Source organism: Hyperolius riggenbachi, chromosome 2 (assembly GCF_040937935.1).
Source record: "Hyperolius riggenbachi isolate aHypRig1 chromosome 2, aHypRig1.pri, whole genome shotgun sequence".
Classification (NCBI taxonomy): Eukaryota; Metazoa; Chordata; class Amphibia; order Anura; family Hyperoliidae; genus Hyperolius; species Hyperolius riggenbachi.
In genome coordinates, this window is record NC_090647.1 from 442,975,162 (window position 1) to 442,994,004 (window position 18,843).

Consider the following 18,843-nt stretch of genomic DNA (forward strand, 5'->3'; position numbering starts at 1 on the left):
GGTTAGCACCGGATTTCTCAATCAGATCGCGCGCTAACTTTGCGCGTGCAAAGTTTTATGCGCGCAAAGTTTTACGCGCGCTAAGTCCCATAGGCTTTAATGGGCACTTCGCGCGGAGCGCCCTGTGCTCTGTGCAGTACGCGCGTAAAGTTTTACGCGCATAAAGTTTTGCGCGCGTAAAGTTTTATGCGCGAAAAGCTTGTTTAGACGTGCTAAGGGGGTTTTCACAGGCGTGCTAACAGTTAGCACCGCTTTGTGAATCAAGCCCTTAACCTCCTGAGCGGTATGGACGAGCTCAGCTCGTCCATCACCGCCGGAGGCTGCCGCTCAGGCCCTGCTGGGCCGATTTTCTTCAAATAAAGTGCAGCACACGCAGCCGGCACTTTGCCAGCCGCGTGTGCTGCCTGATCGCCGCCACTCTGCGGCGATCCCCCGCGAGCAGCGGCGAAAGAGGGTCCCCCCAGCCGCCTGAGCCCTGCGCAGCCGGAACAAAAAGTTCCGGCCAGCGCTAAGGGCTGGATCGGAGGCGGCTGACGTCAGGACGTCGGCTGACGTCCATGACGTCACTCCGCTCGTCGCTATGGCGACGATCTAAGCAAAACAAGGAAGGCCGCTCATTGCGGCCTTCCTTGTTTATTCTGGGCGCCGGAGGCGATCGGAAGAACGCCTCCGGAGCGCCCTCTAGTGGGCTTTCATGCAGCCAACTTTCAGTTGGCTGCATGAAATAGTTTTTTTTTTTATTAAAAAAAACCCTCCCGCAGCCTCCCTGGCGATCTCAATAGAACGCCGGGGAGGTTAACTAGACAGCCATACAGTAGTTACATCTGTGCAGTTGGTTTAAAAGTAACATACAAAACAGTTCTTTTAGTAAACAGGGAGCAGTGTTTCTTTCCATATGTGACAAATGATGTTGTACAGGCAGTATGCCTAATGAGAAACGTTCATAATACTTGTGGTGGATACGCTGCAAGTCCTCAGCAGGATACAGGATTTAGTTATACACTCAGCAGTGCCAGACATAAAACTCAATACATCTCATTTTATAGAAATGTACATATATATGGGGTACCTGAATTACTATGGTTGTCACAAACTGAGGGCCTTATTTCTGCAAAGGCCACAAGATCTGTAATTTTACCAATACTCTACTATCCCTGATACCCGATAATACAATATTGGTAATTATACCAATATATTACTATCCCTGTTTGCAAACTAATTTTTACAGGAACCCTCCCCTATCTATGCCTAACACTACCACCCTCCCAACTACTACTAACACTAACCTTCCCCCTACATAAACCTAACACTAACACCCTTGCCCACTCCTAACACAAACCTCCCCCTGAGTATGCCGAGCACTAACCCGATAACTTGGCACTGCTAAAATAACCCCTCTTACCTACTCCTAACACTAACCCACCCCTACATATGCCTAACACTAACCCCCTTACCTACTCCTAATACTAACCCCCCTTCTGTATACTTACGTTTTGCCTATCACTAACCTGATAAACCAGCACCGCTAAAATAACTCCCCTTACCTACTCCTAACACAAACCTCACTCCTATGTATGCCTAGCACTAATCCAATAACCCAGTGCCACTCTACTAATACCCCTTCCCTACTCCTTACCCTGACCTACCCACTGTATATGCCTAGCAGGCTAGCACTAACCTGATAACCTAGCACTGCTAAACTATGATTAATTACAACAGCCCACAGCCCACTGCTTCTCTGTCTAAATTACTAATAAAATAACACTTTTTACCTTGCAAGCTTATTACATGATCCTCGGTGATGGTCTGTGGACTGCAATATGATAAGTACCAATGGTCTACATATCTACATTGCAGTTTGTTTAACAGATTTGCAGTACACTAAGAGTTTTTTTTTTTTTACCTTTCTTGGCTCCTGTTGCATGCAACAGGAGTCCCGGGGTAAGCAAGGCCTTTATGCCCATGCATCGGCGCAGGGGGTACTTGGCATCCTCCAACACCCGAGGGGTTGGAGGATGTGGCATCCTCCGACACCCGAAGGATTGGAGGACCCCGACGTGCCCTGTGGTTACCCACAGGGCCTGGCCATGTGGCATCCCACATGGTCCGTGGCTCCCCCGAGAGGGAGCCGGGTGGGAACCGAAGTCCCCAGGGGACAAGTCCCCGGAGCCAGCAAGCTGGCCTGGACCTTGCGGCCAGAGTTATAAAAATTCCGCACTCTCCCTAGCCAAAAGGCCGGGGAGCTGCGTTAGTCAGCAATGCATATGGGCAGTACAGACCAAAGCACCCTACGTCCGCCTGGGATCTGCCACATCCCAGGTTTTTTCAGGTACTCCTGGAGCGCCACTTCCAGGGGCAGTACGCCTAAGCAAAGCCCTCAGCCCTTCAGCTTCGATCACGGTAGATCCATTTAGTCAGCCTCTGGGGAGTTGATGAAACCAGGACGGACATGTTTACTAGAGGACCAGAGGTTCCCATCCCCCCTGCTCAACTCGTTCAAGGCGTCCTTCCCCCGGGAGACCAGGCCGGGGTTCCCAGTAACATGCCTCCCTGAGACTGATAAGAACAGATACTACACTTGATCTTAGCCAAAAGTCCGAGAAGCAGTACACTGATAGTTACTTCAAGCATAATTACTTTTAGGGTGTATTAGTAATTTTAGGGTGTATTAGTTTTAAGTTATTCAGAGTAACAGATTACCCAGCAAGCTAAAGCCAGAAATCCTAGGAGTGTGTAAGGTGCTACATACGAGCAAAAAGCCCTCTTACTAAAATGTCATGCAAAACAAAAGTTTGCCTTCTTAAAACAGAGGGTATCTTAAATTATTCAGATTGGAGTGAATATATGATGTCACCCACAATGCATCACTACTGAATATGCAAATCGTCTGCTCATTCCAATCTGAATAATCGCAAATACCTTCTGTTTTAAGAAAGCAAACTTTTGTTTTAGAGTTATTCCAAAGCCCTTACTTTTACGCTCTTACATAGCAGCTAGAATCACAGATAGCCAGAGCAGTAAAGAATCTTTGGTAATCCTCAGTCTTTTTATAGCAGTGGCATAGCAAAATGCCCATACAACCCCATGTGTGAGAAATCGGATCCAACAATTAATATGCTTTGCACTCATCACTCGATACCTTTAGACATTTGCTGGCAAGAAAATGTTCCATTTTAGCAAACATGTGACTCTGCATCTGCTGTGCAGAGCTGTGTGCCACTGCCCAAACAAATCATATTTTACATCTGCTCTGTTTATTCCAACCAGTTATCTGGTTTATACCTTCAACATTTATGCAGGCTCTTTCTTACCCATGAGCATAGAGGTTTATTAGTAGCTGTGTGAATGTTAGCAAATGTTTTCTGCTGGTTGTACATTCAGCCAGCATTGTCCCACCAGTGCTGCACATTTTACTTTTTATTCCTAACACGGGTGCTGTGCTCATTGGCATGGAAGCAGGATATTTGGGCGCCCGCAGGTAATATGGGACGATATGGGCGCTGCTATAGGCGCTAATGCAAATATCGGCTATTAAAGGACCACTATCGCGAAAAAAGTAGGCAGTTAAAATCTGACAGAACCGACAGGTTTTGGGCCAGTCCTTCTCTTCATGGGGGATTCTCAGGGTTTTCTTTTTTTTCAACAGCATTTCCTGAACAGCAGTTGCAAAGTCTACCTGATAAAATAGTGTGCAAGTGATTAGGGAGGCTGGATGGTATTTTACTATTTTGGCAGTTAAACTGCTGTTCAGGAAATGCTGTCGAAAACAAAGAAAACCCTCGGAATGCCCCATGTAGAAATGGACTGGCCCAAAACCTGTCGGTTCTGTCAGATTTGAACTGCCTACTTTTTTCGCGACAGTGGTCCTTTAAGTGCAAAAAACAGAAATTTGGGTGCCCAATAAATATAGTTTTGAAAATTAGAACGTTATAATTTTTTTAAAATGTTATAGTTTTGAAAATTAGAAAGTTATAGTGTTGGATATATTTTTTGTTTTTGAAAATTATCATTTTGAAATGGAATGTTTTGAAATTTATAAGGTTAGTAAGAGTGATTTAGGGTTAGACATCAGGAAGAGGGGTTTTAGGGTTAGGCGTCAGGCATGGGGGTTTTAGAGTTAGCCATTAGGAAGGGGGGTCTTAAAGTTAGAAGTCAGGAAGTGGCATTTTAGAGTTAGGGGGCTTTAGGGTTAGGCGTCAGGAAGGGGGGTGTTTAGGGTTAGGCATCAGGAAGGCGGGGAGGGTTAGTGCTAAGCGTCAGGAAAGGGGTATTTAGGGTTAGGCATCAGAAAGGGGGGATGTATTGCTAAGCGTCAGGGAGGGCGTATTTAGGGTTAGCCATCAGGAAGGGTGGGGGGTTAGGGTTAGGCGTCAGGAAGGGGTGGATTTAAAGAGATACTTAACCTCTTCCCGACCGACTAATGCTAATAGGCGTCAGGAAGGTGGCAGCCCCAGGACCAACTAAGGCCAAAAGGCGTCAAGTCCTGAGGCGTGGTTTTGCAGGGGAACGAGCGCCACGATGCGTGCACATGCCTGCTTGTCACTGGTAGACTGTTAGACGGCGAAACTGCCCTCTATTTACATTGTACAGCGATGCGATCTGCTGCAGCACTGTACTGGGGCAGCCGTGTCACTCGGCTGTCCCCTGGAGGGGAAAAGGACAGTAGTTCTGTGGCTGCGCAGTCCGCTCCGGCCCACATGGCGGTGATTGACAGCGCCGATCGTGCAGGCGCAGTACAGAGCGACCTCCAGGTCGCTCTGACGTCATCGCCGGGGACCGGGTCGGAGCTCCGGCAAATGGCTGTGGGCAGAGCTGCGGCGAGGGAGGTCCTGGGAGCTTGAGGCTGGAGGAAGCCCCTGGGAAGTAGCGTTTATTTTAGTTAAATATGCCTGACAACTCCTTTAAGGTTAGGCATCGGAGTGGAGAGGGTTTTGTGTGAGAGTAGGGGTAGGTTTAGTTGTAGTAAAATATCAGTAACATTTACCAATGTTTTACTATCATCATTACCACTGTAAATATTTTTTCATTTTTATCTGTTGCCCAATTCACAATAGTATTTATCGTTTAGATTTATATCAGCTTCACCCGGCGCCCATTTTTCCTTGTGCCTGTATTTCATGCATGCCATCGGCACAGATACATACAGATATGATACTCATGTCCTACTGCCAAAGCTGGTGGCAGATAGGATGCAAATATATTGTGGTGCCAGCAACAAGTGGTTAACCTTTTCGCAGTCACATTAAGTAAAAACTTGGCTGCAGGACCAAATTATTTCTGCCTCAATGGGCCTCTGCAGAGCAGCACCACCCAGTTGTGGAAGAGGATTGATGGAAGAGTCTCATCCATTGGTCCAGCTGATTAGTTATCTCTAGTTCTGGATGAGCGGTTTTAGCTTGTGTTCTTCCATATGTTTATGTACTATGAACATCAAACACCATTTCAGGCACACTATCCTGCAGCAGAGTGCACAGGTGTAATCTGGCCACAAAGGACTGAGCGCACTCAGGGGAACAGTACAGCAGTAGATTGGGTGAATTCAGAATAATCTCACCTCTAGAATTGCTGGCAGACCTGTACAGGAGTAGCCAGCGTGTAGGCTATTATCCCTCTAGCCAGGGATCAGACACAAATATATTTTAATGAACCTCAATCAACACTATATGGCAGCCGCCGTTTCTTCTTTCCTACATGCATTGCTGCATTACAATCAGACTACCACTCCAACTGCCCGTGAACTGCCTGTGCAAGACTCATGGAGCAGCGTGGAGCTTTGCTTTTAGATCCCTCACTCCTGGAGCTGATGCTTTGAAATCCACCACAATCTGTGCAACCGCATATAGCGGACTCGCACACAGACAGGGTGTACAATCTCAGAGCCGCTCGCTGCCTGCCAACAACCATCCGAGTGAAGGAGGAATCCAGCTGCCTTTGTGCCTGATCCCTGGCTAGAGGGATAATAGCCTACACGCTGGCTACTCCTGTACAGGCTCACCAGCAACTTCTAGAGGTGAGATTATTCTGAATTCACCCAATCTACTGCTGTACTGTTCCCCTGAGTGCGCTCTGTCTCTTCTTGTCTCAAACACAGATACTTTTGCCACCGAGGTGGATACCAAGAGCAGCACCTTTATCCTTCCCTTCTTCCACCCTGCCACACTGATTGCTCCTTCTGTTTCCTGGAAGTAAACCGCCTGCTTCTTTTCCAAACAAAGGACTGAGTGACTTCTATGAAATGCATTTCCTTTACTACGCAGATGCAGAGAAGGTTGCTTTTAGATATGTCTTCTGTGCAGTTCAACAGGTTGAAATGTTTTGTTGAAAGCACAACATGATATTGACACTTTATTGCTTAGCAGCCACTTAGCAGTGAGTTTGTTTGTTTTTGTATTTTTTTGTGCCTTTGGTTGTTTGATTAAGATAGTAAACATGGATGTCACCTGCCCCGCTGTATTTAGACTTTCCACACCTAGTTTCCTTACGTCAATAACACCATTAGAACATAATGTGGCCGATTTATTAAAACAGTTTAGAGAAACCTGGAACAAAAGTGGAGGTGTTGCCGAGAGCATCCGATGAGGTGGCATGTGTTAAAGGGGCACTTCATTATAACCAGAGTATTAATCCTTTAGAAATCATTAAAACCAGGTGTAACAGTCATAAGAAGCGTGATCAATAAATATACCAATCTAGAGGGTACTTGATACTTGTAACAGATCTCTTCAAGTCATGGGGTTTTTAATGATTTCTCTGTAAGATGAATTATTGGGAAACAAATGTCCAAATTATCATGTAATCAATGTGTTTTTCTCTGATTGGCTGGTTACAATCATATGACCCTGTGTAATCTTGCTTCCTGTGCAGGTTGTTTGTGACCAGTCATTTAGAGAAAAACAAACCAATCGCCTGATAAATTGATCACGTGCGTCTCTTGCTAAAATCACGGCCATGCAATGTATTGCTATGGGCCACTTGCATTTCTGCAAAAATTTTTTTTGCACTTTCACATTTGTGTAGTAAGAAAACAACTGCATGCATTCAGCTTTTTTCGGGATGCCCAATGTATTTAAACGTTATATTTTAGCCACTTCACCTCCAAGGGTTTTTCCCCTTAAAACCAGAGACATTTTCACCTTTCAGCACTGCGTCCATTCATCTGCTTATAACTTTATCAGTACTTATCACACTGAGTTCATCTATACATTGTTTTTTTCACCACCAATTAGGCTTACTTTGAGTGGTACTTTTTGCTAAGAATTATTTTATTCTAAATGTTTTTTAATGGGAAAAATAAGGAAAAAATGTAAAAAATACATTATTTCTCAGTTTTCGGCCATTATAGTTTTTACACATAGTTTTTGTACATGCTACCATAATTAAATCCCACACGTTTTATTTGCCCATTTGTCTTGGTTGTTGCTACGTTTAAAATATTTCCCTAGTACGATGTATGGCGCCAATAAAATTCATTATTTTTCAGTTTTTGGCCATAATAGTTTTAAAATAATACATGCTAACGTAAGTAAATCCCATACGTTTTATTTGCCCATTTGTCCTGGTTGTTGCAACGTTTAAAATATTTCCCTAGTACAATGTATGGCGCCAATATTTTATTTGGAAATAAAGGATTTTTTCAGTTTTGCGCCCATCACTAATTACAAGCCCATAATTTAAAAAGTAACAGTAATATATAATATAACCTCTTGACATGCCTATTAAAAAAGTTTAGCCCCTAAGGTAACTATTTATGCATTTTTTTAATTGTATATATATTTTTCACAAAAGTTTTATTTGTGTAACTTTTGGGGAGTGTGGGAGGTAAGGGTTTAATTGAAAATGTAAATATAGATCTTTTTAAAAAAAATTGTGTAGGTGTAATTTTACTATTTGGCCACAAGATGTCCTTGCGCATAACTTTCCTGTGCATACTATTAGTATGCAGATAGAAAGTAATGCGTGGAGCTGTATCGGCTTTTGTGAATGACTTAGGCATCTCATTGATGCCAGCAATCATTCACACGGGGACTATAGATCAATGAATGGGAACGGCATTCCCATTCACTGATCTCCCCTCCAACGATCGGCGGTGAGAAGGAGCATGGGAACGAACGGGAGTACATGGCGGCAAGAGACGTAGCACCTACGTCCCTGCGAGGCGGAGAGGGATTTTGCAGGGACATATATGCTCGTCCCGGGGGAGGGCAACTGGTTTAAATGCAGGCAAATGCATATAAAAAATTGTACGTGAAAAGGCAACTTTGTCAAAACATGTTTTCGCACAGCTCAGGTTTGCGCCCAGTCTAAGGCATCCTTGTTAATACTTGGTACGGGTGGTGGGCAGGAGCTTCTCCCTTCCCCCCCCCCCCTTTCCCATGGAGCTGCAACTGAGCATGGCAGTTGCTGTCCTCAGACACGACCAATGCAGCAAGAATTCTGACTGACTTCTATGGCCAACCGCTCCACGTTTAAACCAATTTTGTTCTTACTAGTGTTAATAAAGCAGCTCTTGTGTATTACTAGGCAAAAGTAATGTCAAATTACTTTAAAAAATCACACATTTGATTCTGATTCATTAAAGGAAGGCTTTAGTGAGATTAAAATGACTGTCTTGGCTGTCTTTCTAAAATACATTATTTGCCATCCTATTGAGCTGATCATCATCTGCCTTTCTGAATCACTGGTACAGAGCAATTTCCATGCTTGTTGCATGTTGGTGGCAGATTTGTAACAGGCAGGACATCTGAATTTTATAGAAGCATAAAGCAATTGAAGGCTTTCTATTCCTCTCAGCTGAAATGAATAATAAAAACTGTAAAATATCAAAATAGCATAAAAGAGTTTGCAGACTTGCACATCTCTCCTTAACCTCCCTGGCAGTAACCCGAGTTAGGCTTTGGGTGGAAAAAAAGAAGCCAGGAGCGGTAATTCCGAGCCCGACTTGAAGAGGCCTATGCAGGGCGGGCATTTCAACTCACCTCCCCCAGGGTCCAGACACTGGCAGTCTTTCTCCTTCCTGTCCTTGGAGGCTCTGGACCCCTCGGGTGAGATTGATGTTTGTCGTCATGTGGACAGACTGCGATCTCACTAGGGTTACAGTGCGAGTAGGTGAAAGACTGCCGCTCTCTGCGGTGTGATTTTTTTTCCCGGTTTTAGGGTCTAAAAGTGTTCAATACAATTGCACTGCTTTATGACCTTAAAATTCAGAAAGAATCATACTTCCTTGGAGGTTAATCAGCTACTCCATTTACATATTACAACCACCCCGGGATGCCCATGAGGCGGAGTGAAGCAGGTTCCTCAGGTGGCGGAAGTGGGGGGGGGGCGGTGCCCGCCTAGTTGTAGGTGGGGGGGTCACCGAGCTGGAGGGGGTAGCAGCCAGGAAGGGGGAGCAGGGGGACCCCTCCCCCTCCCTCACATGTCGGCTCCTCCGTCCTTGCTTCCCCTCCAGCAATTTGCGCAGCATTATCAATGTCAGAGAGGAGCAGGGAAGCAATTACTCACCTCCTTCCGGTCCAGGCTGCATTCCACCGTTGGCTTCACTTTCTGCAATGCCGGCCACAAGAGTACAGTGAAGCGAGCTGTGGAATGCAACCCCTGGACCAGAAGGAGGTGAGTAATTGCTTTCCCGCTCCTCTCTGACAACGATAATGCTGTGCAAATTGCTGGAGGGGAAGCACAGGCGGGGGACCCGACAGGTGAGGGAGGTCCGACCCCCCTCCCCACAGCTATGCCCGCTGCTACCCCGTCCAGCTCGTACGTGGGGGGATACTATACTGCCAGGGGAGGGAAGGGGGCGGCGGGCATTCTCACAAGTTTGCCTCAGGCGGCAAAAAGTCTAGAACCAGCCCTGGTTATAACTGGAATATGTAATTGAACATATGACTATTCAAGACATGCACATGACTGCAAATCAGTTCTAAGAGATGTGTGTTTCAGGGAGCAGAGACATTGCCTCACCCTCATATGCTCCTTGTGCTACAGGCACCTGTTTTCTCAGACAGACCCTACCTCAATCCTCTGCAGACCTGCTTGACAAAATATTGGAAACATTAAGCCGTGGTTTGGCTATAATTACCACACTGCAGAAAGGTCATATACTAAAAGTAAAATTAATACACTACACCAAATTGAAGGGGATCTATTTAAAGTACTAGTTTGCTCAGAGACTTAAAGGGGATTAAAAGTCTAAATTCCCCTCTCAGTCAATAGATTTGATACACTGTTACAACTACTAAGAAAGAAACTCCTGTTTTAAAAAAGTGGGTGAAATGGTTAAGACAGAAGTACAGTTTGGTTTAACAAAATCTGAAGAGAAAATAAACTTATGATATAATGACTTGTATGTGTAGTACGGATAATAACTAGTACATTAGTAGCAAAGGAAAGTCTAATATTTTTATTTTCAGTTATATGGCTGTATTTATTATATACGGTACATTGCATCAAACTGTTATAAAGTTTCAGTTTAGAATCCACAATCTTCCTTTTAAGCTGTAAAACAAAGTAGAAGTACAGACCCTTTTAACTTTCCTGCAGTAAAACCTTATCTCAAGTTGTCTCTCTTGGCTGTTGTGTGGCTTTTAAAGGGAATCGAAGTGAAAATAAACTTATGTGTATGTGTAGTACAGATAAGAAATAGACCATTAGTAGCAAAGAACAGGGTCTAACATTGTTTCCGGTACAGGAAAAGTTTAGAAACTTCAGTTGTGATCAATGCAAAAGAGCTTCTCTGAGCTCTCTGACCCAACTTGGGTCTGAAACAGTCCTATTTTCTGAAACACATATCATCAAATAAATAGTGAAAGGCAGCTCCAGAAAAGGTTTTACTGCAGGGGAGTTGAAAGGGTCATTAGCTCTGCTTTGAATCATAGTTTAAAATACAATGCGTGGTTAGTAATTGCAAATATGACAGTATGATGCAATGTTGTAAAATTATATCTGTAATTATCAATTATCTGTACTACAAATACAATTCATTATATCATAAGTTTTTGGTTTTTTTTAGCTTCAGTGTCACTTTAATTTCTTCTGAAAACAGAACTGAGTTTGACCAAGTTATTAAACAAGCTCAGAGAAGCTCTTTTGCATAGACAACAACTCAGATTATTATTATTTGGATAACTCAAGTTTGTTAACTATTCCTACACTGTAAAACAGAAAGGGATGTTACCTAATTTTTCTTTAGCAAGGCTAGTATCATTTGTTAATATGTTTATCTTCAGATCAGATATATAGTTATTCCATAAACTTTTGGCCAAAAATTAATCACATTGCATGCTAAATTGCAGGCCTAAAGTGCTTTAAAACATCTTGCATGTGTATACATAAATCAGGTAGTGTAACTAGTGTACTGCTTCACACTGACAGACCAAACTCACTGTGTAATGCACCGCAAACAGTTGTTTGCGCAGTGACGCCCGTGCTGGACTGGTGCGCACCATGGCGAGATTGCTCTTCCTCACTCAGTGATGTCAGGTAATGTCTGACTGCCTTATCAACTTTCGATGGTTCTTTCTCTACCATAGTTAAAGCTTACATCTATTTTTTTAAATACTTGTTCTGCTTGCTGTTCAGTACCTGCAACGAGAATCTGTTATGGAGGGCAAGTCTGCCATTCATTCAACTGTGTGACTGATAAACTTTCGATATTCCTTTCTCAGCACCATGGTGACCACGGGTAAGGGCCGGGGAATCAGGGTGGTTCGATTCCGGTCCGGAGTGGGAGCCTGAGAAACGGCTACACCACACATCCAAGGAAGGACCCATTGTGCTGTATAAGATTACTTACTGTACCTGCCTTGACCATGTCCGTGCTTTGCAGACCAGGCATCTGTGGCCTTGACCCAGCGCTGTGCCAGAGATGACACCACTTGCCTTTAATGAGAATCTGTTATGGAGGGCAAGTATGCCATTAATTCAACTGTGTGAATGATAAACAAGTTTCCATATTACTTTCTCAGTACCATGGTGACCACGGGTAATGGCCGGGGAGTCAGGGTTCGATTCCGGTCCGGAGTGGGAGCCTGAGAAACGGCTACCACCACCACACATCCAAGGAAGGCAGCAGGCACGCTGTGGGCAAAGGAGCAGGAACGCTACCACCACACATCCAAGGAAGGCAGCAGGCATGGCATGAAAGTCCCGACTCAGGGAGGTAGTGACAAAAAATAACAATACAGGAGGACTTTCGAGGCCCTGCTGTATATGAGACGAATCAACTTTAAATCCTTTAACGACAATCTGTTATGGAGGGCAAGTCTGCAATCCATTCAAGTGAAAGGTATGCACTGACTGCCAGGTATAATACAATGTGCAGTCACAGATGCAGTGAAAAGGTATGCAGTGACTGCAAACAGCTGTTTGTGTAGTGATGGCCGTGCTGGACTGGTGCGCACCATGGCGAGTTTGCTCTTCCTCAGTGATGTCAGGTAATGTCTGACTGCATTATCAACTTTCGATGGTTCTTTCTCTACCATTGTTAAAGCTTTCATCAATTTTTTTAAATTAGTTTTTCTGCTGGCTCTACAGTACCTTCAACAAGAATGTTATGGAGGGCAAGTCTGCCATTCATTCAACTGTGTGACTGATAAACTTTCCATATTACTTTCTTACTTTTTTTCTTGTCTCTGCAGTTCCTATGACGAGAATCTTATGGAGGGCAAGTCTGCCATTCATTCAAGTGAAAGGTATGCACTGACTTGACTAATAAAATGTGCAGTGAAAGGTATGCAGTGACTGGTATTACAATACAATGTGCAGCTGTCAAACAGGTGCAGTGAACAGGTATGCACGGACTGGTATATAAAACAGCGTGCTGTCACACAGGTGCAGTGAACAGGTATGCAGTGACTGGTATTACAAATACAGTGGAGGAAATAATTATTTGACCCCTCACTGATTTTGTAAGTTTGTCCAATGACAAAGAAATGAAAAGTCTCAGAACAGTATCATTTCAATGGTAGGTTTATTTTAACAGTGGCAGATAGCACATCAAAAGTAAAATCGAAAAAATAACCTTAAATAAAAGATAGCAACTGATTTGCATTTCATTGAGTGAAATAAGTTTTTGAACGCTCTAACAATAAAAGACTTAATACTTAGTGGAAAAACCCTTGTTTGCAAGCACAGAGGTCAAACATTTCTTGTAATTGATGACCAATTTTGCACACATTTTAGGAGGAATGTTGGTCCACTCCTCTTTGCAGATCATCTCTAAATCCCTAAGGTTTCGAGGCTGTCTCTGTGCAACTGTGAGCTTGAGCTCCCTCCATAGGTTTTCTATTGGATTAAGGTCCGGAGACTGACTAGGCCACTCCATAACCTTAATGTGCTTCTTCTTGCGCCACTCCTTTGTTGCCTTTGCTGTATGTTTTGGGTCATTGTCGTGCTGGAACACCCATCCACGACCCATTTTCAGTTTCCTGGCAGAGGGAAGGAGGTTATCGTTCAGGATTTCACGATACATGGCTCGATTTTCCTTTTGATGTGCTATCTGCCACTGTTAAAATAAACCTACCATTGAAATGATACTGTTCTGAGACTTTTCATTTCTTTGTCATTGGACAAACTTACAAAATCAGTGAGGGGTCAAATAATTATTTCCTCCACTGTATGCTGCTGTCACACACACACACACAGGTACCGTGAACAGGTATGCAGTGACTGGTATATAATATAACACTGAGTGCGGTCACGTAGGTGCATTGACTGGTATCAATACAATGTGCACCTGTCAAACACACACAGGTACCGTGAACAGGTGCAGCGACTGGTGGTACATAACACTGCGTGCGCTCACGTAGGTAGATGCACTGAACAGGTAGGTATGCAGTGATTGGTATTACAAATGTGCAGCTGTCACATATACCAGTCACTCGCTGCACCTGTTCACGGTACTTGTGTGTAGCACTGCGTGCGCTCACGTAGGTAGGTAGGTGCACTAAACAAGTAGATATGCAGTGATTGGTATAACAAATGTGTGGCTGTCACACACACAGGTACCGTGAACAGGTGCAGTGACTGGTGGTATATAATACTGCGTGCGCTCACATAGGTAGGTGCACTACTGAACAGGTATGCAGGGATTGGTATTACAAATGTGCAGCTGTCACACACACACACACACACACACACACACACACACACACACACACACACACCCACACACACAGGTAGTCACTGAATGTGCTGGGCCTGGCAGTGGCACAATAGGAATTACCAAGGGGCCAAGGTCCATCAGCTGCGACTGACTGACAGGGCTGTATATGCAATACAAGTGTCTGTGGGACACACACACACACAAAAATAATAGATCACAAGAACAACATTAGCTCTCAAAAGAGCTGTTGAGGAGTGCTTTTTTAGCAATAAGTAAAAGCAAGGACCAAGCTAACAAGCCTAACACAAGAGCCTAACTAAGCTTTCCCTATGTCAGCAAGTTTTCTCCCTTCTCTAATTACTGCAGCCACACGAGTGAGTGAAATGGCTGACGCTGCCTGCGTTTTATAAGGGGGGCTCCAGGAGGGAGTGTAGCCTGATTGGCTACCCTGTGTCTGCTGACTGTGATGTAGAGGGTCAAAGTCGACCCTAATGATGTTCGGGCCATCTCTAATAGTGTCCTTGTATCCATGACTACAGTGCACCACAGGGTGCAGTCATAGAGAGACTTGGACGCATAGAGAAGGTAGATCATCAGTGGAGCCTGGAGAGTTATGTTGCTTCTCTCCTGCGTTCTGCTCACTACTCACACACTACTGCACATGGGGCTAATGTGGCTAGTGGCTATCCATACTGGGGTACCTCTAGCTACTTATACTGTGGCTATACTGGGGGAGGGGGATTTAGCTACCTAATACTGGTTATATCTCTACCTCCCTATACTGAGGGGCTACCTGGGGCACAAAGGTGCCTTATATATTTTTTTTCAGGGGTAGGGGGCAATCAACATTTTGCTACAGGACTCCAAGATTTGTAGCTGCGCCCCTGAGTGCTAGCGTTACTTCTAAGTATTAAGGCTAAACAACTTTCTCTTCCTCTTATCTGCTGTTCCTTGGATTTGAATTTTGAGCTTACATAAAACAGAAAAAAGGCAGCACAGAGTGGAGACAAGAAGCAGCACACTTCCCTCCCACACAGGCATTTTCTGAACTCTACTGAGAACATGCAATTGTAATGTATCTCGTCCTCAAAGCCCACTAAAAGTAAATGTTCTGTGAAAATTCACCAAGGTTTAGCCAAGTTTCAGACACTAAAATGTTCGGAGGTTCAGATACTAATTACCATAACTGTGAAGATGTGTTGTTTCCTGCAATACATGTAATGTTCCACCAACAATAACCTGCTCCTAAGCAACAGCTATAGGGAGCAGCCAGAGCCAGCCAAAGACTATATAATATACAATACATTTGTAAAGCGCTTTTCTCCCACAGGACTCAAAGATTACAAAGAGCACAGAAAAATCCATTGCCCCTGAACCACAGCGCATGAAATAGGGGAATGAGAAAAACTGGGTGCCGGGTGAAGCCGATATAAGTGTAAATGATAAATACCATTGTGAATTGGGCATCAGATGAAAAACCACAGTGCTAATGACGATAGTAAAACATTAGTATATGTTACTAATATTTTACTACAACTAATCCTAACCCTACTCTCACACAGAACCCTCCTACCTCCTATGACTAACCTTATAACCCCCTTTCCTGACATCTAATCCTAAAACCCCCCTTCTTGACGCCTTACCCTAACATAGAGGCCTGCGCGGGTCCACTTTTTCATACTCGACCCGCACCCGCTACCCGCTCCCGACCCGCGACCCGCTTTCTGGTGAATTTGATACCCGCAACCCGACCCGCACCTGCAGAACCGCTACCCGCACCCGACCCACGACCCGCTACCCGACCCGCTACCCGCTTTTTTGCATTTCCTTCTAAAGTGCACATTTAAAGTAACATTTAAAGTAAAGCAAGCAAAAGACACAGTCAGAATTAATATGCTTGCTTTCACTACCCGCGACCCGCACCCCGCTACCCGCACCCGCAACTCGTTACCCGCACCCGACCCACACCCGCAGCTTAAATCAATTCGGGTATCCGAACTCGACCCGCATTTCGGGTTACCCGTGGGTACCCGACCCGCTGCAGGCCTCTTACACCCATTTTTCTGATGCCTCACCCTAAAACACTCTTTCTAACCTTATCATTTTCAAAACGATAAATGTCAAAAACGTAAAACATTTCAAAAACTATAAAGTTCTAATTCTCAAAAGAATATTGATCGGGCGCCCAAATTTCTGCTTTCAGCGCCCGATAGCAGATATTTACATTATCTGGCAGAACCAATATCGTCCATAAGCCTAAGGTCGCCCAAATATCCTGCTTCCCCCTGGAACTTGGGCTAATACAGTGTAAAGATGTCCATCTATGATACAATCATGATTGTACAAGCTTCCCAAATCTATGTAGTAAAAGAGTACATCAAGTCAAGTGACTATGCTTTGAATTGATACTTTAGAACGTCTCTCATATTGCATAGAAGTGGTAAGATTGTACAATCAAGATTGTGTAATTGATGTGCACCTTAAAGGATACCCGAGCCAAAAATAAACAAATGAAATAAACAATTGTATCAATCTTCCTTCTTATAAAAATGACTTTTTAAGATATTCCAAAGTTTTATTTTAAGTTTAAATCTACTTTTTACGTTTTAACTGTTTCATTATTTTTGCTCAATGATACATTCATTGAAGTATGCCAGAGCTAAAATCTATGAACGTTTGACCCCTTTTATCTCTTTCCTGCTCACAGAAGCCATTTTCTGCTAGGAAAGTGTTTTATAGTTGGAATTTCTCAGTGAGGGTCAAACTGTAGTCACTTCCTGTCTGAGTCAGGACTGAGTCAGCCACTTACATACCTGATATTTAACTCTTTCAGGCAGAGAAAGAAAAAAGGAACACACATCCTAGTTATTTATATGCTAGACACTGTACATACCCATCTCTATCTCATCATGTCACATGTTACCTTGGGTATCATTTAAAGAGAACCCGAGGTGGGGATAGTAGAAGGAAATCTATACACAGAGGCTGGGTCTGGCTATAGGGCCCAGCCTCTGTTGCTGGTTGAATCCCCCCTAAGTGCCCCCTGCGCTCCGCTCTCCCCCATAAATTATAGCCACGCTCTCTGGCATTGTTTACCTGCAGAGCGCCGGTCCTCGCCCGCATCCCTACCCTCCAATCAGCGGCGAGGGAAGGGACGTGGACGGGGACCGGCGCTCTGCAGGAGGCGGGGGAACAGCGTGAGTGACACTAGTGAGGTAAATACAGCCCGCTGCGACACGCTGCATGTCGCCAGCGCGGCTGTAATTTATGGGGGAGAGCGGAGCACAGGGGGGACTTAGCGGGGGTTCAACTAGCAACAGAGGCTGGGCACTATAGCCAGACCCAGCCTCTGTGTATAGATTTCCTTCTAAGATCCCCACATTATTATTTATGTACTATTATATAAATAACATTCATGACTTTCTTTTTGATTGAATATTGCTTTTTACCAGTACCTCATATGCCTTTGTTATTCTGCTAAATAAAATAGGAAAAAGATCCAAGAGCAGATCATATCTAGCTGATGAATGTGTTGAATGACAACTAGACGATTACCCTTACAGTAGATGGCTTCACTGATAATCCGTGGCAAGGCAGAGTCAAATATACTAAAACACCAGTGACTTTTACATGAACAGAAAACTTCATGAATGAAAAACATGAAAAAAAAACCCAGTGAATCCAACATACAAATATGAGGTTAGTTAACAAATGGTGCATGTCCAAGGCTAAAAATGCCTCCCTAGGCCTGAAAATGGAAAGTGTAAAAAGGGCACTAGCACATATCTGTAATTTGGGTGGCGTCATAGACTACAATGAAGATATGTGTCTGTGGCGCCCCTAATGTATAATTTATTCACTGGAAATCAACTGTCATATAGCTGAACTAGCGGCTTACGGTTATACTGAAGTGGCGACAGTGGACATCAGCACTGAAGTTTGGCTATTGTGTAGATTAACTCCAGCTATGGTTTGTTGACAGTAAACACTGGTGCCAGAGTCTGGCTATAACCAGGGGCGCCGCGAGGCATAAAGCGAACCAAGCGGCTGCTTGGGGCCTCAAGATCGTAGGGGCCTCGGCGGCTCAGTGACGTCGGCGTGACGTCACTGTTTTCCCGCAGCCCCGCGGGGCTGGCAGAGCAGAGTAGGGCAGGGCTAAGGGAAGATGGCCGCCGCCGAAGCCCTGCTCTGGAGACTATTTATGCCTCCAGTACAGGGCTTCGGGTGGCCATCTTCCCGTAGCCCTGATTCAATTAGCGCGGGAGATTGGAGGAGGGAGGGAGCTCCGTGGGAACTGCGCGCCTGAGGAGCCGGCCAGGAGAGGAGACGGGGAGAGAAGACTTCTGGCAGTGCCAGGTGAGTAAATTCTTTTCTTTTTGCAGCTCTGAAAATGTGCCCTAATTGCGCTTGATATCTGCTGAACTGTTCCCTAATTGTGTTTGATTTCTGCTGAACTGTGCCCTAATTGTGTTTGATTTCTGCTGAACTGTGCCCTAATTGTGTTTGATTTCTGCTGAACTGTTCCCTAATTGTGTTTGATTTCTGCTGAACTGTGCCCTAATTGTGTTTGATTTCTGCTGAACTGTGCCCTAATTGCGTTTGATTTCTGCTGAACTGTGCCCTAATTGCATTTGATTTCTGCTGAACTGTTCCCTAATTGCGTTTGATTTCTGCTGAAAATGTGCCCTAATTGCGTTTGATATCTGCTGAAAATGTGCCCTAATTGCGTTTGATTTCTGCTGAAC

The 18,843-nt window shown here is 44.4% G+C and overlaps 1 protein-coding gene and 1 pseudogene across 2 annotated transcripts in view; both read right to left on the reverse strand.

Moving 5' to 3' along the window:
- SMPX (small muscle protein X-linked) overlaps positions 1 to 18,843 on the reverse strand; it is a 115,177-nt gene that overhangs the window by 83,675 nt on the left and 12,659 nt on the right. The gene's annotated exons all lie outside the window — the stretch shown is intronic.
- LOC137554813 (U2 spliceosomal RNA) lies at positions 2,499 to 2,608 on the reverse strand (annotated as a pseudogene).